Source organism: Vicugna pacos, chromosome 30 (genome assembly GCF_048564905.1).
Source record: "Vicugna pacos chromosome 30, VicPac4, whole genome shotgun sequence".
Taxonomy (NCBI): domain Eukaryota; kingdom Metazoa; phylum Chordata; class Mammalia; order Artiodactyla; family Camelidae; genus Vicugna; species Vicugna pacos.
Window position 1 is genome coordinate 20,995,591 of NC_133016.1, and position 26,823 is coordinate 21,022,413.

The 26,823-nt window shown below is 47.0% G+C and overlaps 1 long non-coding RNA gene across 1 annotated transcript; it reads right to left on the bottom strand.

Annotated features, from left to right (window-relative positions):
• Positions 1–4,607: 4,607 nt before the first annotated feature.
• On the bottom strand, positions 4,608–14,116 carry LOC140690453 (uncharacterized). Its single transcript, XR_012065725.1, has 3 exons — positions 14,038–14,116; positions 5,817–5,908; positions 4,608–4,773 (listed from the first exon to the last, which is right to left on the bottom strand). It is a non-coding gene; the product is annotated as an uncharacterized lncRNA (long non-coding RNA).
• Positions 14,117–26,823: the final 12,707 nt, after the last annotated feature.

Sequence of the window (26,823 nt, forward strand, 5' to 3'; positions counted from 1 at the left end):
CAAAATCTTCACGTAGGTTTGCTAGGGCTGTCATGATAAAGTGCCATGAACTGGGAGGAGTAAGTAGACATTTATCATCTCATAATAAATAGGAGACTAGAAGTCTGAGATCAAGGGGTAGGAGGGGTGTCTCCTTCGGAGGCCAAGAGTAGGGATCTGCTCCAGGTCTCTCCCTTGGCTTCCGCGGGCTGCTGGCTGTCGTCTGCGGTCCTTTGCATCTGGAAGCACCGTGTACATCTCTTCACACAGCGCTCTCCCTGTGTGTGTGTCTCTCCGTCCAAATTTCCTCTTTTGTAAGGAAAACAGTTATGTTGGACTAGGGGTCCAACCTATTTCACTATGACTTCGTCTTAGCTAATTTCAGCCGCAAGGACCCCGTCTTCAAATAATTCACATGTTGAGATTCTAAGGGCTGGGACTTCAGCATACAAATTTGAGGGGAAACAATTCAACCCATAACAGGCTTATTGTAAGAATTTAAAAGTGAGGCATGTATAAAAACATTTAACTTACTCTCAGTAACAAAGGAAGCAGTCAATAAAGGAAGCTACTGCTAATATTAGGTTTTGTTAAACGTTCATTTACTAAAGGTTTGTCTTTAGCTAGGCCAGATAACTGGACAAAAATCGCCTTCCATGTTCACCAACTGCACCATCTAAGCTACCCAGGACGTGTGTGCTCCCGGGTGGTGGGAACTTGTGTGCTCGTTCTACGCCGTGTCAGCACACAGGCCAGATGTGGGGCAAAGTATGGTTATGCACGATGTATGTGCCTATTACAAAAATCACATAGGATAATCTCTTTGCTTTAAATTTTAAACCCCCTAAAATTTAACCATGAGTGTCATTCAAAGACTAGCTTCTAATCACTCAGAGTTCATTTTGCCTGAAACCCAGGACTAGGGAAGGAAGAGGAAAATGTCTTTCCGGGGACCTGAGCCTTTTGGAGGGAACCTGGGTAGTGGGTACCAAGTTCCCGGGAACACGCCTGAGAGTGGGTCACCTGGAAAGGCAAAGGGACCAGAGAAAGGAAGTGACTGAGAGGAGAGTGACTGTCACCAACGCTGCAGACTCTTCTCTGTCATAAACGAGCCGGCTGGGCTCCTCTGTGAAGCCATCGGCCATCCACCCAAAGGCAGGCTCATAGGCAGGTGGTGAGAAAGCTGAGGCCCATCCCGGGTCTTCCAGGGTCAGGTCGAGAAGAGGAGGTGAGAGCACCAGACTGGGAATCCAATCTGGGGGCTCTTCTGCAGCCTTGCTGTGTGACCTCAGACAAGGTTCTTCCCCTCTCTGGGCCTCGGTGGCCTCATCTGTAAAATGAGCGGCTGGAGCACCTTCTTTCCGCAGACCCTGCCAGCCTGACATTCTTTGATATTCTGGTCGTGGCTCAGGCCCAGCCCCAAATTCAGTTAGAAAGAAGTCCTGCTGAATTATGAGCGTCACAAGAGATAATGCCGTCCTCAGCATAGGCTTCTCTCTGGCTGGACTGCCGCTGTGCTGAGCTCGCGCCTTCGGAGCAGGCTTCGGGAAGGGAGAAAAAAGAAGCAAAGATCATCTGCCTGCATTAAAAACAGGAAAGAGAGCAAAATGCCATCTGATGAGTGGCGCAGCTCAGGCGCGCCCCTGCCCATCTCTGCAGCAGAGGCACTTGCCCCGAGTAGTGTGAGTGAAGATGATGAATGAGGCTATTTGATTAAGCAGGATGAAGCTGGTGAGCTGGCTCTCGAGGTTTTATTTTGCCTAATGGCTGTAATCAGAAATCCCGCCGCCGTCTCTTCGTGAGTGGGAGCCAGTGGTGGGGCTTGCAAGTCTCACAACGGCTCGGCTCTTTTGAAGACCCCACTTCTCTCCTGGAGCCTACGGGAGACTGAGGGGTCTCTGATGAAGTCCACACCAGCACCAGAGTAATTGAATCACTCTATCAGTTCCGTTAACAGCCCATTGCTTTAATTTCCTTTTGTAAATTTAGATCGCATAGGCAGTACCCAGTACAATGGCTGGCATCAAGTTACATGCTCCAAAAATATTTATTGAATGAATTAATCAATGAGAGAAGGGAACACTGAAGGAATGCATGAATAATGGATGGGGACTTTGTAGGTAAGGGGGGAAAATGTAGTGATTAGTTTTTAGCTCTTCAATGTGACATCGTTTTTTTGATAGGACATGAGACATGGTTGTGTAGGATCCAAAGGTTTATTCTTTAGTGATAAACACAAGAATGCTTACTTTTGAGACCTTGGTCTTTCCCTCACTTGCTGTGTAAACTGAGGGCAGTTGCTCAGCCTACCTGTGCTTCAGTTTTTTCATCTCCAAAAGGAGGGTGACGAGAGAACCAACCTGGGCTCACAGGGATGGGGGGGGGAGGTGGAATGAGATGGTACCGATGAGCACTAATTACACTCTGTGGTCGATGTGCTTTGTCTGGATGAGGCTGGGTGAGAAGAGCTGGCCCCCGCGTGCACCGCAGGTGCACAAAGTGTCCTGCAGTGTGCCTACCATTTCTATGCTTGGAATTCCCTTTAGTCTAAAGCAATGTGCAGAGAAGTCCCCTTGGTGCAGAAGCTACATGAGAAGGTGACACATTCAGCCACTAACCATTCGTTATTTCCCAAACTTGATTCTGCCTTCAAAAGACAGGACAGTGCACAGCCATTAAAACCTTGGCTTTGAGGTTCAAATCTAGGCTACGCTATTTACTAGCTGTGTGTTGGGCAAGTGGCTTAACTTCTCCAACTCTCGGTGTTCTCAGTTGCAAATGGCTAATGATATTTACGTCTTGGTGTCACCATGGAGACAATATGAGCTAATGCACATGAAACTCTGGACACATCACACATGCTCGGTTAAAGGGAGTGGATACTATTAACACAAGTTTTCTCCCATTGAAGATGTCCATAAGAACATTGCTATGGACTGAATATTTTGTCCCTGCACATTTATATGATGAAGCCCTGTTCCCCAGTGAGATGGAATTAGGCGGTGGGGCCATTGGGAAAAAATTAGGTATTCATGAGGTCATGATGGTAAAGCCACCGTAATGGGATTAGATCTTCATAAAAGGAGGAAGAGACCAGAGCTCTCTGCTTCTCCATCATTTGAGGATATGGTAAGAAAGTGGCCATCTACAAGGCCAAGGGGAGAACTCTCGCCGAGAACCCAACCACACTGGCACCCGGATCTCTGACTCTGATACCTCAGAACTGGGATAAATCAATGTCTGTTGTTCAAGCCACCCATCTGTGGTGTTTTGTTATAGCAGCCAAACAGACCGATACAGACATGAAAGGTTAGTCTCAAAGATTTCCAACCATATTTGGAGCAATATCAGCATAAATGAAATAAGTTTCAGCTCCCAAAGTGACCACTTTGAGGGACACCTCTCATCTTTATGTAGCCCCTTTCCCACCCCAGACAAAGCCATGTGCACTGACTGGTCCACACTGTGGGTGAACACTGCTAGAACACACAGAGCATTAGGGAAAGTCGGCTGAAAGAGGTAGGTGGTGTCAAAATGGGATCAGAGAGATGAATAAGATGGGATGGGAACTGGGGAGAGAGACGGTCCTTGCTGCTTCCTTGTGACTGTCACCATCTTCATGAGCCTCTGTCTTCCTGTCTCCCCCACCTCCCCTTCCCACCCCTCATTTCTATCTTAGGCCAAAGGGAGCCAAGGACAAAGATTTTCCTCCTCCTTCAGAAACCGCTGTTTTCAGGTCATTCACTTGCCCCTACATTTTGTAGCTCAGGATGCTGGGTGGCTGCTCCGTGTGCCTTGTTCCTTGGCCATCACACCGGGGCCATTCCCTTCCCCAGAGAGACCCAGGCTCAAGGAGGAAGTACCAAGCTAGAGAATCTAAGGGTGAATGAATTCTAGCCTTCTGCTGGTTTTCGGCACCATCTTTCTCTTTTGACCAGAACCTTGCTCTGCCTCTTTGCCCCAAGGTAGAAACTGAGGACACCACAAGGTCTGCCTACCTAGATACTCCACCTTCACTTTTCCGGGGGACGGTGGGAGTCAGAGGGGAGCGGGGAAGGAGACACACGCAACAACCATGTGCAGGACCATATTTGGGTTGCAGCAGAGAAGAGGGTTAAGGGAGGTTTTCTCTTCATATCTTTCCGAGATCATTTTGTGGCTCCAATCTCCAGGGAAGCGAGCAGTTTACACATTTACCATCCCCTATCAGTCGACCATCTGTAGGTACCACGTTTCACAAAGAGCTTATACATTAACTGGTCACTTTATCATTGTAATATATTCGGAAAATCAAAAACCAGCTGTTATAAAGCCATAAACTGGAGGCTTTATTACATGTTGTTTATCATTACTTCAGTATTTGGAGATTCATCACGCATGGACTTTGGGATCTATCTGTATTGCCAAGGAGGCCAAAGTTTATTTCCCTAATAATATGCAAATGGAGACTTTATACCAGATAATGAATAATCACTTTAGATTAGAGGCTGAATTTTCTTTTAGTGGTCCTGGCAGTGCAGCCTTGTGCATGCAGTTAATAATTAATTTAAAGAATTACCACTTCAGTGAGCCCTGCTTACATTATTTATTAAGTGTAATTAAAGTATTTATTACTCAAGTAATAAATGAGGGACAGCCCCTAGCACCTTAACAGTGTTGTAAAATCATCACAGGCCGTGTTTATCTGCAAAGCACGACTGGATGAGGCTCACGTGTGTCGGCAGACTGTTCAGGATCACCTGGTACACTGGGTGCAGGTATGGGGTGCCCACCTGCTCCATGGCTTTGTTCAATCTACAAAAAAAAAAAAAAGAGCACCTTGGCTTTTTCTGTTGTTGATTTGTGTTTGTTGATTTAGAAGCACAGCAAAGGGAATTTGGGGTTCCCTTTAACACCCCCAGTCTACCATGTTGCTTGAAGCGTGGCACGACTGATCCAAGATGGCCATCTTGAAATTCTTTGAAGGACTGTAGAAAGTGTTGCTTATAAATAACATAACTGATACAATTCATTGTCTAAACCAGGACAATTTCAAAAACGAAAGAGGATGATATTGATAACAATACATGAGTTGAGAGGGTTCTAGACAAAGCAGAACTGAACCTTCCAAAATTAACATAGCTTTTTTTTTTTTAATTGAAGTATAGTCAGTGACAACGTGTCAGTTTCCGGTGTACAGCATCACGTCCCCATCGGAAATTAGCGTAGCGGTTATCCACTCAGCTGGGCCGCTTTACCAGATTGTGAGTAGAAGAGTCAGTCTCTACCCATGACTGCCTCTCACCACGTAAGGACCTCTGCCTTCCCTCAATTTTAGGCAATTTGGGGCCACCCTTGATCTTCATCAGGAAGTCTTTCCTGGTCCCTCCAACCAGGAGTGCTCTCACCGACCTCCACGTCTCACCGCACTGCTTACGCCTCTGGGCATAGCTCACTGGCAGCAGTGTCTTCATTTATGTGCTTATTTTTAAATCTACTCTACGAAGACATTGCAAAGTCTTTAAGGAAGAAGGCAGACTGTACTTGTTAGTTTTCAGTTCTTTCAACATTCTTCCCTTGGTGCCTCACAAAAAAGCGGAGACAGAGGAAACATTTCCTAAATAGGTTTCATGGGTTGGAAGCCCCAAGGCTTGTCTTTCTAACCAGAAGAGAGGGTGAAACCTCAGCCCAGGACCACTGACCGGAACCCGTAACTGATTAGATGGGCCTGGGGAGTGGGCGCAAGCAGAGCAAGGCGTGGCCAGCGGCAGCCACCCCAAGGGCCCTTCGGGTCTGTCTTGGAAACCACTGGAAAGTGAGATTACTCACAGACCTGTGAACAAAGTCTCAAGACTCACCAGTCTGACAAGCACCTTGCTGGTCCTAGGGTACCGCGCTCAGTCTCGGTTCTTTGAGTCCTTTATTTGGAAAGCCCTCCATCCTCTGCTGGCTGAAAAACGAGGGTAAAGCCTCACAAAGTGTGAACAGGTCAGGAGACTTTTCCTACGTGAACCCAGACGCTCGGGGCATTCCTGCCAAGTCCTATCTCGTCGTCTCTGTGACCCCGCCGACCTCGTGTTCTACTCCTCACTGAAGCTTTTCCCTGACTGCCTCTCTGATCATTTAAATTGTCCATTCTTGCTGTTTTGACTCTGTCCGCATAGGCTGCTGAACTCTGGCACCCCGCAAAGGATACAGCCTTCTCCTTTTCCTCCACTCCCCCACCGTGCCGGGCGCACAGTAAGTGCTCAGCAGGGAAGAAAGGGGAGCCAGAGCTTCCTCAGCTTTTCCTTAACCCTGCCCTCTCCTGCCTGCCACCTCCACCCTCACTCACTCCCCAGAATCCCATGCGAGGGGTACCATCACTTATCAAAAGAGAGGACCAAATGAGAAAGGAAAGGAAGTGAAGTCAAAGCTAAAGGGACTGAGAGGCGTTTGAGAAAGCGAAGGCAGAGAATCCAACTTCATATTTAATGATAGCCGATGCTACCGGGCCCAAACTTGTGGGCTTCTAAATTGATTTGTCTTTGGGCCCCTTTACAGAGCTGTTTCTAGGCGACCGACAGGTCGGCCGTATATCATGTGCGCTCAGGCCTGGAGCTGTGGCAGCCGGCCCCTGACCTCTCCATCAAGCCGAGTGCCGGGGCACAGGGAGGAGATACGCGATCCCTTCTGGAAACACCCAGCTGGCGTCGGTCCCACAAACCATCTGCCTGTCTCGCTATGGGCAGACTGACTGTCTGCTAATGCCCCTTTCTCCTATGAGCCGGTTATATATTTCCTCAGCTCCTTTTTTTTTTTTAAGTGGAGAACAAATAGCGTTATTGGACGTGCTCTGCTTGGCTGCAGCTGTGAATCACAAAGCTGGAAATAAGGCCAAGAGAGAGTCAGACATCACATTCCTCGCTTGGCTGGGGAGAGGGCCAGGCTGCTGATCCAGCCTCACTTGCTCTCTGATATTTTATTTATCTATAAATTTGACACGGTCCTGTTAGGAAACCTCTTGCAGGGGTGCTTCTTTCCCATTCTTTTTGTTTCCAAAGGGAAAGGGGCCTTGGCTTTCGCTGCATCCCAGGGTCAGGATTTCTTCTTGGCCCTGTCAGGAGGTAATCAGTGTGAAGACAATACAACGTGAGAATTGTATGCAGCTGGTGGCAGCAGGGGTGCAAGGGGGTAATAGAGGTTTGACATGATTCCCCTTGGCTCTTTGCTACTTACCAAAGTCAGTAATAGATCACAAATACAGACTAGTGGACAGAACTGGATGAACCTGGGTGAGACCCCTGCCCATCATCATTGTTCCATTCAGCTAGGATTGAATGAGTACCGCTGGGGAGGACGGCCTCATGCCCTCCATGCAGAGAACACACAATCCCTATATCTGCAAGGTAACATTCTGACAGTCGGTTAATCAGCCAATCAACAAGTCAATATTGATTGTATCCTCTATGCCTGTCTTAGTTCGAGTTCCCCCAGGAGCAGACCCTGAGGTAATGATGTGAATGAAAACCATTTAGTTGGGAATCACAGGTAACACCAGGAGAGAAACAGGACAAGTAATGTGGGGAAGAAAAGGCAGTGAATGATGGCAGCAGAAGTTACGTCCCCCCAGGGTACTAGCTCTTGAGGAAACTCTGGGAAATGGTGCAAAACTCATGGCTCAAACCATTTCAAAGAGTGAGGGAGCTGGGGTGTTTATACACCAACTCCCGAGAGTCATTGATTTGAGTGTTACTGGGGGTGATAACTCTTTCAAACCCTGGCCTGCCATGTATGCATAAAGCACGCTTTCCTTGACTGAGGGCAAAGGCTCAGAAATGAAAATACTGGTGGTTGCAAGTTGGCTGGAGCTCACTGAAGTGTCCAAGGAATATGGGCAGGGCCCGAAAAGTGCCTGCTGCAAAGCAAGTCCCCAAAGGAGGGGCTTTGGGGGAAGCCAGAAGTTGAAGACACACTTTCCATGTTTGTCATGCAATCATTTTGGAAGGATAAAACTATTAGAAAGCAATCCAATAATCAAGCACTGAGGGCCTAGCAAAGACTGAGATAAATAGCAGTTCAGGGGAAGGAAAAAATAACCAGCCGTTAGGAAGTTTCCATGAAAACATGCAGGATAAAATTAGGTCTTGGAGAATGGGTAGGATCTGGATTATGGAAAGGAGGGGAAGAAAGGTTGGGATAAAATTATTTCCAAAATTGGGTCTAAATGTCAAATTGAAAAAGAAACAAATAATCAAACAGAGGGCAATGAACTCTTCCTTCCTGTTCATGTTCAGATTATCATCTTAGAGGTACTTTTGCCATACCCAGAATCATACTCCAATAAACTTTTTTTTTTTTGGTTTAATGCTTTTATTTTTTTTTCTGTTCCAAACTTTCAACTAGTTCTCTTTTAAAACATTTTTTTATTGAGTTATAGTCATTTTACAATGTTGTGTCAATTTCCAGTGTACAGCACAATTTTTCAGTTATACATGAACATACATATATTCATTGTCACATTCTTTTTCGCCATGACCTACCACAAGATCTTGTATATATTTGCCTGTGCTATACAGTATAATCTTGTTTATCTATTCTACATTTGTCTGTCAGTATCTACAAATTTCGAACTCCCAGTCTGTCCCTTCCCACCCTTGGCAACCACAAATTTGTATTCTATGTCTATGAGTCTGTTTCTGTTTTGTATTTATGTTCTTTTTAAAATTTTTTTTAGAATATACCATTTTTGTTCAAGTTTCTTGGCATTGCAATTCAATAGTCAAAGAGATTTGGATTAGATTATATCAATTCTTTTTCTGTCAGAGATTTTAAAAATCATAGGTCATCAATAAACTATTCAAAGGATCCATGATATCCTATTGTGAAAATCACTTTGCTGGTCCCATGAATAATTGCCTCTTGATTTATCTGTTTGCCCATTCAGCAAGTCAAGCCTCAGTTGACCAGAACTGTTAACATGTTTTGGATTGGGAGGTTGTTCATATAAAAGATGGGGACACCTGGGGAGATGTCTGGTCACATGCCCTTTTGACAGAGAACTGGATATGTGCGTGAGAGATGTTGGCAGCTGGTTTGACTGCTGATGGGAGGCAAGACAGTGCCTGGATTTAGCCATGAACTTGGACTCAGAAGGCCTGGGTTCAAATCCCAGGCCTGCCATTTATCAACTTTGTGACTTTGGCAACTTGACTCTTGTAGGTCTCAAAAATGAAGGTAATATCATCCACTGTCAGAGCTGTAGTAGGGACTAAAATGAAAAGGGACAGTGCCAGTAAAGTATGTAGTCCAGGGTCTCAAACACTACTATGCAATGACAATAATCCAATATACAAGGATAATGGGGGAAAAAGTGTAACTAAAAAAACCCACAAGTGCATTGTCTGTACTCCTCAAAGGGTGTGTGCCCTTTCAGTTCCAGCACTTCTTATCACTGGATTTTACATCCTTTGCATTAGTTCATACCACATGTGAGTGAGATGGGCATTTGGTGTTTCTGTCTGAGTCCTTGCACTTTAGTCCATACTTGTATTTCAAGTTCAGGACAAACAATGGAACAGAAAAGGAGTAGATGTTTAGGTTAACACCGTAGAAATAAGGGTTCTTTACTGCCTCACACCATACACAAAAATAAACTCAAAATGCCTTAAAGACTTACATGTAAGCACACCATAAAACTCCTAGAGGAGAACACAGGCAAAACATCCCTGGACAAAAATCACAGTAATATCTTCTTAGATCAGTCTCCCAAGACAAAAGAAGTAAAAGCAAAAATAAATGAATGGGATCTAATTAGACATAAAAGCTTTTGCACAGCAAAGGAAACCATAAATAAAATGAAAAGATAACCTACAGACTGGGAGAAAATATTTTCAAATGATGCAACCTACAAGAGCTTAATTCAAAATATACAGACAAGTTGTACATCTCAATATCAAAAAAACCCAATCAAAAAGTGGCAGAAGACCCAAATAGACATTTCTCTAAAGAAGAGATCCAGATAGCCAAAAGGCATATGAAAGATGCTCCATATTGCTAATTATTAGAAAAGTACAAATCAAAACACAATAAGGTATCACCTCACACTAGTCAGAATGGCCATCATCAAAAAGTCTACGAATAATAAATGATGGAGAGGGTGTGGAGAAAAAGGAACTCGCCTCCACTGTTGGTGGGAAGGTAGTTTGGTGTAGCTGTTATGGAAAACAGTATGATGGTTACTTAAAAAGCTAAAAATGAAACTACCATGTGATCCAGTAATCCCACTCCTAGGAATACATCTAGAAAAGACAAAAACTCTAATTCGACAAGATACATTCACCCCACTGTTCACAGCATCACTATTCACAACAGACAAGACATAGTAGCAACATAAATCTTCATCAACAAATGACTGGATAAAGAAGATACAGTGTATATACACAATGGAATATTACTCAGCCATAAAAAAGAATGAAATAATGCCATTTGCAGCAACATGGATGGACCTAGAGTTTATTAGACTAAGTGATGTAAGTTAGGCAGAGAAAGGCAAATATTATATGATATCACTTATATGTGAAATCTAAAAAAAATACAAATGAACTTATTTACAAAGCAGAAACAGACTCACAGGTATAGAAAACAAGCTTATGGTTACCAAAGGGGAATGAGGGCAGGGACCGATAAATTAGGAATATGGGATTAATAGATATATACCACTGTATACAAAATAGATCAACAAGGATTTACTGTATAGCACAGGGAAATATATTCAATATCTTGTAATAATCTATAATGGAAAATAATCCAAAGCTGTACATGGGAAACTAACACTATATTGTAAATTAACTATAGTTAATTTTTTATAAATATTCTATAAAAATAAGGGTCTTTTAAATTGGCATTAATTTTATGTATTGACTGTTTTTCTTGTCATTTGTATTTTTCTGTTCAACACCCTGGGCTAGAGGAACAGTGGCTTCTTTGTGAGGATCACTCTAAGGACAGCTTTTCTGTGGTGCTGGTGGCGGGTCACAGGTCCAAGCCTTCGGGGCTAAGAGTCTGGCAAGACAGAGGCAAGGTCAGACAGGTGAAAGGTGGCTGCAGGGCCAGGGATAAGAGCCACGGAGCGTCACTAAGGTCTGAGATGCATCTGAGGAGTTCTCCCAACAGCATCAGACATGATCGGAGGTCAGATTTCAGGTGAAGGGCAGCATCTTTCTCCTTTGCGGTGGTCAGGGGTTGCCCACTGCAGCGATTGCCTGGACAGCAGCCTGACCCTGGGTGACCGTACACTAACAGCCCAGCCCAGGATGCTTCAGGGAACAAGAGGAGGAATTAGTAATCAATGCTTGAAACAGCTGGTGCAACAAGGACCCTCCCACGCAGAGGGTCGTTCTCCTTTTCACTTGGAAGCAGACCCATCTCCTCCACCCCACTCTGCCCGAGAAGCCCAGCTCCCAAACTCTAAGATCCCGACAACAACTGCCCCAAAAGCTCACTCTCGCCATGTTTCTGTCTCTTACGGCTGTCTGTCAGGGGCCCCTCTCTGCCCCTGGACACGCCCACTGCTCTCCAGCACCCCCGACTCAGGGCTGGACCAGGGCAATGAGTTGGAGGCATGAAATTCAAGGAGATGAGGAAAACCTCGGTAATCAAGACAAATCACATTTCAATGCAACATTCTGAGAAATCAAAATGAATCCCAAAAACTCCATGATGAGCAAAATATCAAAAAAATTTAAGTAAAGACAGAATCAGTCGCAGCACTGAGCCCAGCCCCGTTGGAGCCTGAGGCAAAAGGAAAACCAGTCAGACTGCTCTTGTCTTTAGTTAAGACCTGGATTCGTTGTTGATTTTTTCCCTGACTTATATTTTGTTGAATTTTGTATCAAAATGTCAATTGTCTTAATGAGGGTTTTGGTGCCTCTTTCAATTTTGTGTCTAAAGCTAGTGCCTCACCTGCCTCCCCCCGTCCTGGCCTGAGTATCAGTAAATTGCGATGGCGGCCACTAGCAGGTGCTCAGTGGGCGCCTGAACTTGGGCCACCTGCTTTGCTTGTTGAATTCTCACACCATGTGCATGAGGCAGGGACTCCGTCAGACACGCTCTGCCTTCCCGGTGGTCTCTTCCTGAATCCTGCCCTCTTGCTCTCCAAAATTTCCAAGTCAATTTCCACTTCCCTATGGAATAAATTAAGCTTAAAGCTGAGAAGACCCATTGAAGCATTCTACCAATCAGCTTTCTTTATTCATGAGAATCTTAATGTGTGTTCGAGGGAGTGGTTAAGTGACTGGCCCGGGGTCGCACGGCAGCTTGGGATGAGCATTCATTCACTCATTCACCCAACAAATGTGTACTGAGTATCTATTCTGTCCTCTGTTGTAGACTTTGGGAACGGAACAGAAGAGACAATGTCCCTGATCCCCTGGAGCTTACTTATGAGTGTGGGAGGGCAATTAATAAACAAACACAGATACACAGGGACGGAATCAGACAAGGATAAGGGCTTTAGAAACACTGAAGCAGGCTAACGGGGAAAGGAGTGATGGAGTGAGATACGTGGTTTTATTCTATGTGGACAGTTCTAAGATGACTTCTGAGAGGTGGCTTTGAGCAAATATCTGAATAAAGTAAAGGAACTGGGAAGCCATGTGGATGGGACGGGGGTGGTGAGAGCTAGTTCTAGGACAAGGTGTCCCCACTCCGGCACTCGACATCTGGGGCTGGATAATTCCTTACTGAGGGTGGGGAGGGGGCTGATCTGTGCCTTGTAGGACGTTTAGCAGCATCCCTGGCTCCTACCTACTTGATACCAGTAACATCCCCCTCCAAGCTGTAACACCAAAAATGTCCCATGGAGGGTAAAACTAGCCCCAGTTAGAACCATGAGTCTATGCAAGGTCAGAGGCAAGTGCAAAGGCTTTGACTAAGGCAGGCTTCCCACAGCTCAGCACCAGTGATCACTCCAGCCAGCCCTGAGCATCCACCACCTACAGAGCTGGCACCACCAAACACACCCTGTGCCTCTGATTCATTTCACACTGGCTGCTGGCTGTTGGCCGCCTTCATCCATAAGAGTGAAAGCACACTTGGCGCAGGTGTCCAGCCCCTGCTCCTCTGTATCCCGCAGAGGCGTGGGCTCTGTGTATGGTGGCTGTGTCTGCACCTCCATGCCGGAGATGCTCTCCGAGGGCTTAGGGCTCGGGGCCAGCTCTGGAGGACCGTGTCCCCGAGCTGCAGCCAGCCCACGCTCTCCTGTCAATTGCCCTCTCCACATATTTAAGGCTGTGCGGCTTTCACAAAAGGAACGGCATGTGATGAAAGTTCACCTTCCACTCAATTAACCTTGAGAGAGAAGACTTTTTTCCTTTTCTCCCCTAAGAGACTTTTTTTTTTTTTGATGACCTTTTTGAAGCATCTTATTTTCTGGGCAAAAAGCCAAATGATACATTCTCTTCCCAGCTGCAGGGCTGTTGCAGATTTTCAAAGCAGAGGTAAAGACAGTCTTTGGAATAAGTGTAAGGTGGGCAGTGGGGCTGGGAAACGTGAGAAAATGCCTTATTGTTCCAGCCGAGCTGCGCCTAGAGGGATGCAGACTTCCCAAAGCACGAGCCTACAGGACCCACGAGATGCAGGGACCTGGAAACCTCAGGGCTGCCAGGCACTCCCCGCAATTAGGGAGCATACATGAATACAAATTTTAAAAAAATCAATTCCACTTTGGGTGAAAGTTGAATATTAATAAGTCATAACAAAGCACACCTTGCATAGTACTTTGCAATACTCAAAGAGTTTTTTTTTCCCTGTATTTAGTCTCAGTCTCAGATTCAGTCATCAAATAAGATTGAATCTTATTTAAGGCTGAATCAGCAGAGTAAAATAAATAGCATTAGCCCCTTTTCAATGGATTTGATGGACAGTGGTACCCAAAAGCTCCCCTGCCTCATCCCAGATGCGCAGCTCCCTGCTGATGGATTTAGAGCGGAACAGCCCATGTGTCTTCTCTCCCTCCCCCATGGGGAACTCCAAAGTCAACTGCATACATGTGCAGAAGAGAAAATAAAAGAAAACACCTGAACCAGCTCCATTTCCCACCTTTGGTGGCTCTGGTAGCAGAGGGAATTTCTTGAAAGCTGCCAGGTTTGCTGTGCACCACAGTCTTGCCCTATCTCTCTGGGGCCCAGAGGCAGTTGGGAGACTTCTAGAATCCTAGGAGCATTGTTGGAAAGCAACAGGCTGGAGAGAGTCACTGGGTGGTAGCTTATTTCCCAGGCAACAGGAAGTCGTGACTGGGAGCCGGGAAGGTTGGATAAGGTGGAAAAAGGCAGCAGGGTCTCCTGGCCAGGGCGCAGTCTCAGGAGCTGGCTGCCTGGGTTCCAGTTCTGGCTCTGACACTCACCATCGGCTGACTTGGCCAAGTCACTTTACCTCACTGTGCCTCCATCTCCCCATCTGTAAAATGGAAATACTAAGAGTAGCTCCCTCCGAGGGGTGGGAGGAGAAGCGATTTCCAGGGTTCAGATGCTTTCAGATGGAGAACTGAGTATTAAGAATTAAAAGTCTGAGACGTGGCAGGGAAGCTGAGGATATGGACAAGCGAGCTCTCGCTGGAGAGCAGGATGGAGAAGGGTGCTGAGGGGCAGGTGCAATCTTGGGGGTTGGCTCTGGATGTGACAAGGCTGGAAAGAGCCTAACCAGGGATTTCATGGTAAGAGATGTCAAAGAAATGCCGACAGGGGAGGTACTGCTGCCTAACATGGACCTTCCGACAGCGCCCAGGCCAGGAGCAGAGCAGCACAAAGGGGCTTCCTGGAATAAGTTTGCAAAGGGCACTAATGCAAAGGCATCTCTTAAGTCCCAGCTCCTATCATTAGTCTCCATTTGCTGTCACAGGATGAAAGACCAGTGATTTGTGTTCCATGAAAATGTTCTTCCCGGAACATTAGGGAAGGGAAATTGGCATTACAGCAAAACCCAGCGTGGCCCCACAGCTTCTGGGCAGGGAAGCCCCACGCAGGGGGCACGCTCAGGGAGAGCAGCCTTCCCTTTGGGCAGTGGGAGCCCCGCGCTCGCAGTCTTTTCACCCCCGCTCTGCTCCAGCTACAGTCTTTTCTTCCCTACGTTGTGCTTGAAATGATCGACCAGCCGGGCATATGAATTTCAGTCACATCTCTGCTGACCGATCAGCCAGCTCCACCTCCACGAATTAAGTTAGAAATGGAAGAAAGCTTAGACTATTTCTAATCCAGCCTCCTTTTTCTGCAGAAGAGCAAGCTGGGACCCAGAGATACTTTCAACTTGCCTGGGAGGAAATGTACTGGTCACGTGATAGTCCCTGAGTCCCAGGGTCCTCACGGGCACGTGGAGCTGTGACAGCAGGGTGGGGGGAGGGTCATGTCACCCACAGTCTGGATGACATGTGAGGGGCCCCGGTTCATGACCTTTCACAGTCCTGGTAAAGTTAGAAAACCTGCAAAAGGTTTGGTGCGAGTCAATACACTGCTGTAGAGAAAGCTGTACCTTGGGGTACAAATGATGTGAAATAGGACAATTGTCCTGGGGTGCTCTCTATACAGTGGGGGATGACCTGAGGTGGGAGAGCCATGTGTGGCCACTGGTTTGCGGCTCAAGGTGGACTGTGGAGAGCCCTCAGTTGGTCAGCACAGCACATCCACTGAGTGAGTGATGCTGGAAGAGTGACTGTTGAATCCAAACTCCCTCTGGCAGTGAAAGGCGCTCCAGCCCAGACAGGAGAAGCTAACCTGGCCTTCCTCTCCCCAGGGCTGCCCTCTCTGAGGCTAACGAGAGTCTCTGGATGGGGGACACTTTGAGAGGACCACCTAGAGAGCCCCGAAGCTAGGTCCCATGAGGACTGACTAACCTCTGAGCTCCGGCTGCAGTTTCACAGGACCTGGTTGTATCTGACCTCCCGGTGCTCAAGAGGTAGGTCAGCTCTCTGTCCTCACAGTGTCCTCAGCTCCCTTCTTCTGAGAGACTTTGTTCACCCTGCAGAGAGCTTTCCCACTTGGCCACACTGGGGGATGGTGCTTGTGACGCTGCACCAATGCCCTGTGTGTCGCCTCCAGCAATCTATGTGCCCTTGAGCATGTCACCTCCCAGCTGGCCTTGGTCCCTCCTCTGTGAAAAGAGGGAGGTGAGTGGATGGACTGGAAGCACATGGAGGGCCAGGCTGCCAACTGGCAACCTTCTACTCCCAAGCTTGGCCCAGGGCCTGGCACCCAAGGAGGCTCTGAAAATATTCAGGAATCTGGGAAAATGCAGCCCCTTCTGGTTCTGACATTTGGGGACTAGATTTGGACGCTAGAAGCTCTCATGCCGTGACTGCTCTCATTTCAGTGGATGGCTTTGATCATGGCTTTGAGGGAAGAGTTCTCCTATAAAAGAAACTATATATGGTGTTGAAGACCATCTTGACCCAACCATGAGATAAGACAACGGAGCATGAGGAACTCAGCAGAGACCTGGAGACGGATGCTGCATTCAGCCCTGCCTCCCCTTCTCTGCGTCTCCTTCTGTCACCCTTGGCCATTTCCCACTAGGCACCAAGTGGCACCACGTGCCCCCACCCAAGCCTTTCCTCTTTGGTCAGTGCACTATATTCTAGACCCTTCCAACTTCCTTTAATATTCTAAAGTGCTCTCTAAGACAGAGCCATTGGGTCCTGGGGGATTCAGAGGCCATTTTCACGAAGATGTGGTCGATCTGGTACCTTCTCAAGCATATTTACAACTGGCAGGAAATAATTTTGCTTTAAATCTCTGATGGTTCAACATGGCACCATTTCAGGCAGCCAACAAAGTCATGCAAAAGGGGAGAAGGTAGAGGCTGGGAGCCCGGCTGATGGTGTTCCACAGACCACACCCTGACTCGTCACCCATTCTCCCCACCATGGCCTCCGTGCCGGACCCTCTTACTGAAGTCTTCCTCCTGGGGTGCTGTCCAGCTGTGCACCCCGGGGTTTCCCACTTCACCTGGGGTAGAGCCAGCCCAGAACTTGTGATTCAAGATTAACTTCTTGACTGTTCCTAAAAGTCCTCCTCAATAGAGTTTTCCTTTGTGAAACTCCCAGCTCACAGGAAGCTAGAATTAGGAAGTGTGAGCTATGAAAAAGCTAAGAGAATCCAAAGAAAGTTTATTCAAACCAACGAGAGACCATGCACTAAATAAAAAACCCAAATCAATAACATTTCACCTCTTAAGTGAATAATAATGGGTACTAATGAGTTCTGTGCTAGTAATTCCATTTACCATCTCTCCTTCCCTGGAAATTTTTCCTTACCCCCACTCCTCCCCACAGCTTTAATGAGATACTTGTAAATTTATTTTGCTTTGTTGCAGAAAGTACTCACCCTAAAAGGTATTTGGAATGTGTGGGTCTGGGCCTTGGGTGTCTTTAAGATTTTATTGGCTCTTGTCTCCTGAGTCTCGCTGTGTGACTTGGAACCTGGAGAGAGAAAAGGCTTTGGCTCTCTTTCATTTAACTTATTTGGAAGCCAAATGGATAGTTCTCAAACCCTTTCCCGATACCCAGCGCCCTAGGCCTGATCCTCCCCACCAGATTCCACCTCCCGCCTCCCTCCCAAAGGCCGTCTGAGGCCAACATTACTTTCCCCAGTTCATCTCCGTTGTTCCCCCAAAACTCACTCTTCTCTTCTGCCCACTTTACCCCTATTTTCTGTTTCCTGCTCCACCTTTCCCAAGTCCTTTTATTTCTTATCATTCCTGACACGGACAAGCTGCTGGTCCCAGTGGCTCTTGGTTGCTGAGCAGATGTGCAGAGGGAAATTGAAGTTTGACAGAAGTTCTCATTGCACTAGGGGAAGCTGCACAGGGGAAAGCATTGCTGCGGTCCCTCTCAGAGGTGCTCCCTCGCATTAAGGGACACTGAGGGTGAGTCTGAGTGGCAGGGTCATCTCCAGGAGCTGCCTGGCTTGGGTGCAATTGAGCGACTGATCAACAAGAATTGCATTTCTCGTTCTCCCTCCTCTGCATTCTGAGCCATCCTCTGCTAGCACCAGGCTAATTTTTTTTTTTTAACGACCTACTCTGATATATTTTTGGCCCTGGGACCAATCCCTTAACTCTGCTAGGAAGCCTCACACAAATATTTGAGAGTGTCTAAAATAATTCTGGTAGTTCTGAAGCAAAATCCATGTTTGGGGTCAGAGCCAGCCTCATGTTTGGGAAGAACCCCCATCGCTTATGGGCCAGAACAAGAGGGGCAATGAAAAGAATTTAAATTCCACTGGAATGTATTTCTCTCCCAAGGGCCTAAAATTACATCATTTGAGAGTTAGAGAATCCCTGGGTGAGGGAGCATCTTTAGTATTTTTAAGACAAAAATCCAAAAGGCATCGTGACCCATGAATTTTTCATAATTGCTATGAATGAATGCTAGGTTTTCTCCCCCCTGGGGAGTCTGAGGTGACATGGGACACGGGCATCATTGCAGGTGGGAATTAAAAAGGTAACACAGAGCAGGCCAGACACAGCGGGGAGGAGAAAATGCAAAAAAAAAAAAAAACCAAAAACCAAACTTCCATTTTCCTGGGCATCAGTCTTACCTGCGAGATACTTGGCCCTCCCACATCCCCCGAAAACGTCAAGTTCTCATTAAAGGACTGCCAAACCCCAGGCAAAGCAAATCCAGTTTTCTGTTTTCATAAATTCATAGAGAATAAGATTTCTTTTTCCCTCTTCAGTAGTTTCAAACACAGGGCAAATATTTCCTTACTAGTCCATAAATCTGGAGTCTGTTGAGCTGTAGGGAATTTTCTCTTCAATTGTCCCCATAACGGCATCGAAAGGGAAAATAAAACCTCAGTACCAAAGGCAGAGACTTTTAGAGCCAGGTGACTGCCGGGAACCAGCCCTCGTTTGCTCTGAGTCTTTGGCCGGCATCCCGCATTCCGAGCAGGCGAGGGCCTAGAAGGCTACCTAGCAGGGCCCGTAAATCCCCCCTCCCCAGTTTTAGGACCCCCTCATGAAGCTGCCAGGCAGGAGGTATATATTGTCCACTGGAGCCTGAGGGGTCTGAGATATACGATTTGGAACAGAGCCGAGGAAGAGTCTAGCCGGGTGGTGGTTCTGCGTCAGTGACCGTTCCAGGTAATTGAAATGTACCCCTTTAAGGACTGGGACCATGCTGAAGTTTTCATCATTTAACAGGAAAGCTTTCCACATGGTAGTGTGTCCGGCCTTGAGGGCAGCGTGGTGGAAAAGCTTTGGAAGCCGTCGGCTTGACATTTGAATCTCAGTCCTCCACTTAAAATGTGAATCAATCTGCGGAGCTTTTGTGGGGGTCTTGGTTGGGTTTTATCTTTGGACTTGCATTTCCTCACCTGCAAAATGGGATAATGCCGAATTCACAGGTTTTTGTGACGTACAGATGAGGCAGAGAGCAAACGGCGTGTCAGCTACCAAGTGCTCCATGTGCGATCTCTGCTATGATGGTCAACATCATTGCGGTTATTCCTCCCCCTTTAAAACAAAACATGCTGAACATGCATTAACTTTCTGTTCCCATCAGGGCGATTATACTTGATAAGGGTCCATTTTGACAATGTGCTGTGATACAGAATGCCTGTGGGAGCCCAGGAAGTTCACAGTCAGGTTCAGGCCCCTCTGCCCCAGGTAAACAGCCCCACCTGCTACCACTGCTGTCCCCTCCTTTCCCGTGAGCCGTGGATCACGAAGTCACTGGAAGAAGCCCCTCACCTGGGTTCCCTGCAAACTGGGCTCTCTCAGAAGCAGCCGGGGGAGGCCGGCCTCCCTAAGCCTCAGGGAAACAGGTGACAGTGAGGGTCCTGACCCCGTGGGGGTGGCAGCGAGGATAAGGGAGAAAATTCATGCAAAGCCTCTAATGTAGTGCTTCATGCATCATAGATGCTCAATAAATGATGCTTTTATCATTAACTAAGGGACACAGGGGAGCAACGAAGGCCGTTCAACCTGCCTCTTTACACTTGACCCAGCAGTGAGCCAGCTCATAGCCAGGTTCATAGGGTCTTCCATTACCCTCCAGTCATCTGTTTTGCACACTTCCATTTCCTCTGGGGTTTTCCGCATGCTGAGAGAGGCCACACCGCTCGTGTAGGTAAATCCCCACTGTGAGACTGAGGCTGGGGGCGAGTGAGCCACGCACCCCCGGGCACCAAGGTCTCTGAGTAGGAGCACCTGGGATGTAGCACTGGGACACAGTGGGTACAGCCGAGCCTGCCGGGCAAGGGCCCAAGACACACGCCAGCCCTCAGCGCGAGGCTGGTGGAACAGAGTAAGCTCTTTCTGAACGGGTTTTGCTTTAAATTTGATGAAGACAGTATCTATGCTCAGAACCAACTGAAAAGACTCAAATCAGCCCAACGTGATTAGCCCTGACCTGCCTTTTCCCAGTATGTCTGATTACCAGTATGCTCCCCCAGGTTAGCTGACCGGGTGGGAGAACATATTTTTAAATAAATGAGCTATCAGAAAGCAGTGGAACTCGAACACCTAATAAACGACCTGGACAGAATCATTTGTCCTTCTGGAAGCTGCAAAGGTCACACGCACACTGGAGAAGATGGACAAGGTCACCTTGTTAAAGGGTGATAACTGCCATGCTTCCCCAGCAGGGGCACAGGGTGCAGAGTGACGTGGGACCTTAGCAGGAGTTGGAAAACCTGAGTCCTTGTCTGGCCTTTGCTACGAACGAGCTGGCTGACTTTGGGTCACTTTCTCAGTCTCTCTGGGCCACCGATTTCCCAGCTCCAAGTTGAGGGGGTTGGCATTAATAGCCTCACAAGTCCCCATCAGCTCCGAAATCTCATTGACTCCTGAGAGCGAGACAGAGTGGCAGGTCATAGCTGTGTTTACAGAACTGCACATCCCCCTGTAACTGTACGGTTCCCTCCCAGCCAGGTGGTACCAGGCACCCTGTCAACTCTGAGTGAAGTGACGTGGATGAATCGGCTATAATATTGCAAATAAGGTATATTCAAATGCTACCCTTTAAAAAAAAGAAACAAAAAAACTAAAAATTGGATTGTGCTATGTTTAAGGTGTAAGCGGGATGGAAGCACTGCCTACAGTTTACAATTTCTATTTTGTGCTGCTCGTTCCTTACCACGTTGAAATGCTGGAAAGTCTAGGGGGACATTTGCAAATCTGCCCAATGTCAATTCCACTCGTACGGCAGTCCATCTTCTCCAGTGTGCGTGTGACCTTTGCAGGTTGTCACATCCTGGGCACGGCACCAAGCAGTCCTCCAAGGGGGCTGGCGTGGAGGAGCAGGCCCTGAGCCGTGGGGCGGTGCGCGCGCGGCAGCTTCCGGGCCCCGTGCCAACCTCCAGATAATTGCCAGCAGCGGGAGAGAGGTGGTCGAGGTTGGCGGAGCCTGTCTCTGACAGATAGATGGTCCCCGTCTCACGGCTGCAGCATCATGGCAGGGAGGAGAGCCAGGAAGCCGAGACGCACATGCGGGGGCGGGGAGAGGAGAGAGTCAGAATGAGGGAGATGGGCAGAGACAGACAATGACAGGAGAGCTAGAGACACGACAGAAAAGCCGGAGCTGGGAATCACAGAGATCTGAGCTGAAGAGAGAGAAAGCAAGCACAGAGAATAAGGCAGATGGAGGCGAGCCAGAGACAGAGAGAGCCACAGAAACAAAAGGAGAGGAAGGGAGCGCGCGCTCTGTCCGAGAGCATCACCCCATTGTTAGCCTCAGGAGCTGCCTGGAGTTCAGCCAGAGAACCTCCAGAGCCAACTGCCTATACGTGCAGAGGGGAAAATGGGAGAAAGCACGCAGTCCTGCTCCGTTTCCTCGTGGGACCTCATTGTTGACAGCTGGGTGGCAAAAAAGGACGTTTGATGAACGTCAGGGCGGCTTCACATTCCGGTTCTGCACCATTTCTCCCAGGCCCAGGCAGGGAGGTGAATGGCGGGGAGTTGCTGGTAGGGCTCAGCTGCCCTTCCCTCCCCACCTCCTCTGGCCCAGGAGGGAAGGGAGCCATGGCAAGGGGTGAACTCCAACAGGGGAGAAGTTGGCTTGTCTGTGGCCGTAGAGGGGGGACCCCTGAAGGAGGGGTGGGGGAGATGAGGGGGAAGCCACACTGTTAGGCAGGAAGTGGGGATCATTGTCAGGTTGTAAATATCAGAGACCTGGACTGGATGGGAAATGAAAAGCATCCTGCTGGCTTTCCAGGTACCTAAGACTTACCAGTAACAACCAGCATTTATTGAGCACCTAATTTCGGGCCAAGCGTTGAGCTAAGAACTTGGCTCTGGCTGTGCATTTTATCAGCCATACCACAATAAAGTCTGTCACTTTTTTAACCCCACTTTGCAGATGAGCCCAGCAGCCTGATTCCAAGTGCTTGTCCCGGTGAGGCCAGAGCTTATTTTGCACCGAGGTGCACAGATTTGCTCCTGGGTGAGATATTTCCTAGACATCTGCTTTGCCTGAGGCTGTGTGGGAGCCTGGTTGGTGGGAAAGCACGGTGGTGGGTGTGGATGAAGAGAGGGGCAGGAGGAAGAGATGATGGACGAAGACAAAGAGAGACAGGAGAGCTATACCCAAGGGGTGCGGCGTCTGCTGGGGGAAGATGGCGTGATCATCAGTAGCTCTTCTTAACGTGAGTTGCGGAGGGGCAAGGGCTGAAAGAACTCAGTGAGGGCCCCCCTCGGGCAAGACATTCTTGCTCAAGGGGAGCGATGGGGCCTGGCCATGGCCTGAGTTCCGTCTGAGCCAGGCCTTGAGGCATGAGTTCAAAACACGAGCCTGTGCAGTACAGAGAGAAAGTGCTTTCCAGATGGATGGAACTGCCAGGCCAAGGCACAGAGGCTGCAGGAAAGGGCCACGGTTGGGTTAACTTATCTCTAACTTCACACCAAGAGGCTCTTTGAACAAGCAGGGGAGCATGAGAGACGAAGCTGGACAGGTAGGGTGAGGTGGACTGAGGAGGGGTTAAATGCAGATGCAGTGACGGACGATTCCGTGAAGACAGAGAGGCACCCCAGCCCTCTGAACGACCCTGGGAATGAATGAATGGCCACGATAGCTGATTCTCTCATTCCGCAAACATCGTCGCTCACCCACTGTGTGCCTGGCCCCGTGTCGACAGATAGGCACATCAGTGAGCAGGTCCCGTGGCCTGTGCAGCCCCCCTTCTTGCAGGGACATGTGCATTTTATGCCTCTTCTACCGATGGGACAGTGTCCGTGTGGGCAGGACTTCCCAAGCAGGCAGGAATCAGCCCCGTAGGAGACCCCAGTGCTTCTGTGTGAGGGTACCTGGTCTCGGGCAGCCAAGGCACAGTCCAAGGGCATCTGGGACCTGGGAAGAGAGAAGTCACAGGCAGAAGGGGTTATATTAGCAGGATGCTCTTGGTTGCAATTAACAAATTAAACTGGCTTTAGTAGTAAAAGGTGAGTTATAGGCTCATGTAGCCAACCCCAGAAAAACCTGGGGTGGGAGCAGGCTTCATAAATAACTAGAATTGGGGATTTTAATGCCACCCGTCCCTCTGTCTCCATTTACATTTCTCTGTAGAGGTTATTTTATTTCCTCAAATTGACTGTTGCTGAGGATTTGGTACCAGCCCCTACAGCTTCATATCCTGACCATTCCATAGCCAGACGGGATAGTTGGCTTCCTCCGTCCAGCTCCACTTTGAAATTCCTAGGGAAGGGCTCTGCCTGGTCTAGATTGGGTCCCATAGCCACCTTTAGGACCAAGCTGATAGCCAAGGAGATAAGGTTCTGCAACACAGCCAGTCTGGGTTACCTGTTCCCACTTATGAATTCCTTTCACAGAGATGGAAATGGGAACAAAAATAATAGATATTTGCTACTAGGATTGTGATGACTTAAAACCCACTTTATTTAATGAGCAATTATGCTGAGGGATGACCCCAGCATCTCTCCAAAATGCATAATAAAAGGTCACTCCTTCTCAATCTGGGGTATAAGGATTACCACCCCTACACATTATAAAGTGATACCATTGAACAGTTTAGAAAAAGGAAAAACACAATGTGAATGAACCCTCTTGGAAGAAGATAAAGTGGATGATTTTAAATTTAAAGCATGGGGATTTGGGGGAGTGGAGTGGGGTCATTCAGAACAAAACCAGGTATCAGCAATTTCCAGGGCTCACTGGAGCTGCATGAACAGAGCCTCCTGCCTGCAATCCCAGAGCATCAGGGCAGGATTGGCACTTCCTCTCCCTCAGTCGCCACCCCCACGTCCCAGCAGGATTGGGAAAGTTGGTCAGGAACAGTGCCTTCAGCTGGAGACTCTTCATTAGCTGAGAAGGCCAGCCCTGCAGGAAATCCCAAGCTGAGGAACAAGAACAATTTGAAAGGATGCAGGAGGCATTAAGCCAGAATGGTTCTCCAGAGGGTGGCAGGGCTAAGTGGAAACTCAGGCGTAAAAAAACCAAAGGGGATGGAGTGGGGCCATCCTTCAGGAAAGAAAAAGAAGGCTTACCAACAGGGGAGAGGGCAGTATCTTCACAAGGAAGGAGAAATAGCAAAATAAAGAGACATTTTAGCAAAAATCAATGTTTTAAAAATACATACTCATACTTCCAGAGAGAATTCTAGAAACTTGGGGTAGAGACACAGCTTTCTCTGATGTAAAGAATATTGGACTGGAAGCAGAAACTGGGGGTCTGGCCTTGCTTGCACCAGTGACGCACTGACTTTATGTCCCCATTTGCAAAATGAGCTGACAATCTCCATTGTGCATACAACACAGCATCATGGAAGGGTCCACTGAGAAGACAGATAGGGAACCAGTTTTTGAAATTTTAAACAACTCTATTGTAGTTAATTAGGCTAGGTGAATAATTAGAAAATGACAGTAAGAAATTGGGTCACTATAATCCTGGAAGGGAGAAGGCAGTGAAGGAGACTGTTTAAGGCTTAGGACCCAGGTGAGCTGGCATCCAGCTAAATGACAGACAGAAGCAATGGATTCTATATTTTTAAAAAGGCATATAAGATTGCTGAACACCTACTACATTCTCAGTCCCTTGTGAGATGTCAAGGATAACATAGAAGAAGCACAATAGATCATTCCTGAGGCTCACTGTCCATCAAATGAGATCAACATGTCCAAATAAATGTGATTCACAGCACAAGTTATGAAAAAGGCCGAGCTGGGGATGTTGGCAAAAAATGTCAAAAGAGCTCAGAATAGAGATCATGGGCTGGTGGACCAGGAAGGGGTGCCCCTGCAGTTACTCTTGAAGCAGGATTTTGATAGGTAGGCAGAGGAAGGGGAGAGGAGGCAAGGAAGATAATTAAGGTCCAGGTCAGCAAAGCCATTAGTGATAGCATGTGTGCATGATGTGGTTGGCGGGATAGTTGGTGTTGGTGAAAGTGTATAGGATGGGAGTGATGGACAGTTGTCTTGGAAAGGGCATCATGTCAAGTTGCAGAGAACCTTGACATCAGTTGAAGGAATTGATTGTAAGAGAAAGGGGGTCAATCAGAGACCTTGGAGCATAGGAGCTGGCTTGACCAAGTGGTGTTGAAGAAGATGGGTGTAGGCACAGAATGCTGAATCTGTAGGGGGGCTGAGGCTGGTGGCAAAATACTCAGAAATCAGGAGCTCAGGAGTGCAGAAGGTGATGTTTGGGAGTTACAGAGAGAATGAAATATAATAGGGGAAGAGATGGCAGGACTTAGTATCTAATTGCATATGAAGGATGAGGGATGATATGGAGTAAAGACAGCTCAATTTCCTCAATCCTAAAGAACTAGGTTAGTTACAGTAAGGTATCAGTGTGTACAGACTGTTAACTTGTTAACATATATGTACCCAATACAGAAGACCCTAAATATATAAAGCAAATACTAACAGACATAAAGGGAGAAATTGACAATGATACAATAATAGTAGGGAACATGAACACTTCACTTACATCAACGAACAGAACATCAGACAGAAATTCAATAAGGCAACAGCATGTGTCAAATGACACAATAGAGCAGTTGGACTTAATAGATATCTATGACATTATATTCAAAAACTACAGAATACACATTCTCTTCAAGTGCACGTGGAACATTCTCCAGAATAGACTGCATACTAGGCCACAAAACAAGTCCCAACAAATTTAAAAGACTAGAAATTATATCAAGCATTTTTTTTCTGGTCACAATGGTATAAAACTAGAAATTATAAAAATGGGGAAGGAACATACACGTGGAAACTAAACAACATGCTACTAAAAATACCAATAGGTTGATGAAGAAATGAAAGAGGAAATCAGAAAATACCTCCGTACAAGTGAAAATGGAACCACAATGCACCAAAGTCCACGGGATGCAGCGACAGTAGTTCTAAGAGGGATGTTTACAGTGATACAGGCCTTCCTCAAGAACAAGAAAAATCTTAAACAATTTCACCTGTGACCTAAAGGTATTTTAAAAAAGAACAAAAAGCCCAGAATCAGCAGAAGGAAGGAAATAATAAGAATCAGAGAGGAAACAAAATAGAGACAAAAAACTAGAAAAGATCAATGAAACCAAGAACTGGTTTTTTAAAGATAAGCAAAATTGATAAATTTTTCTTTTTTTTAAATTTAATTGTGAATGAGGTTATTGTGTGGTTCCATCATCTTCTACCATGACATGTTGCTGTGAAAAACTCTGAACCCAATCTAATTTTTCCTCCTTAGAAAATAAATTCTGTTTCTGGCTTTGGTTTTGTTTGATTTTGCTTTTTGTTTGGATGGTAAAAGGGTCTTTCTTTTCCTTTCAGGTTATGATTTTTATGTCAACTTTTCCCAAGGTGGTTGATGTTTTGGGTTTTGTTTGGTTCAGTTTGGTTTGGTCTGATTTTGGTTTGTGTGTAGATTGAAATATTTTATTT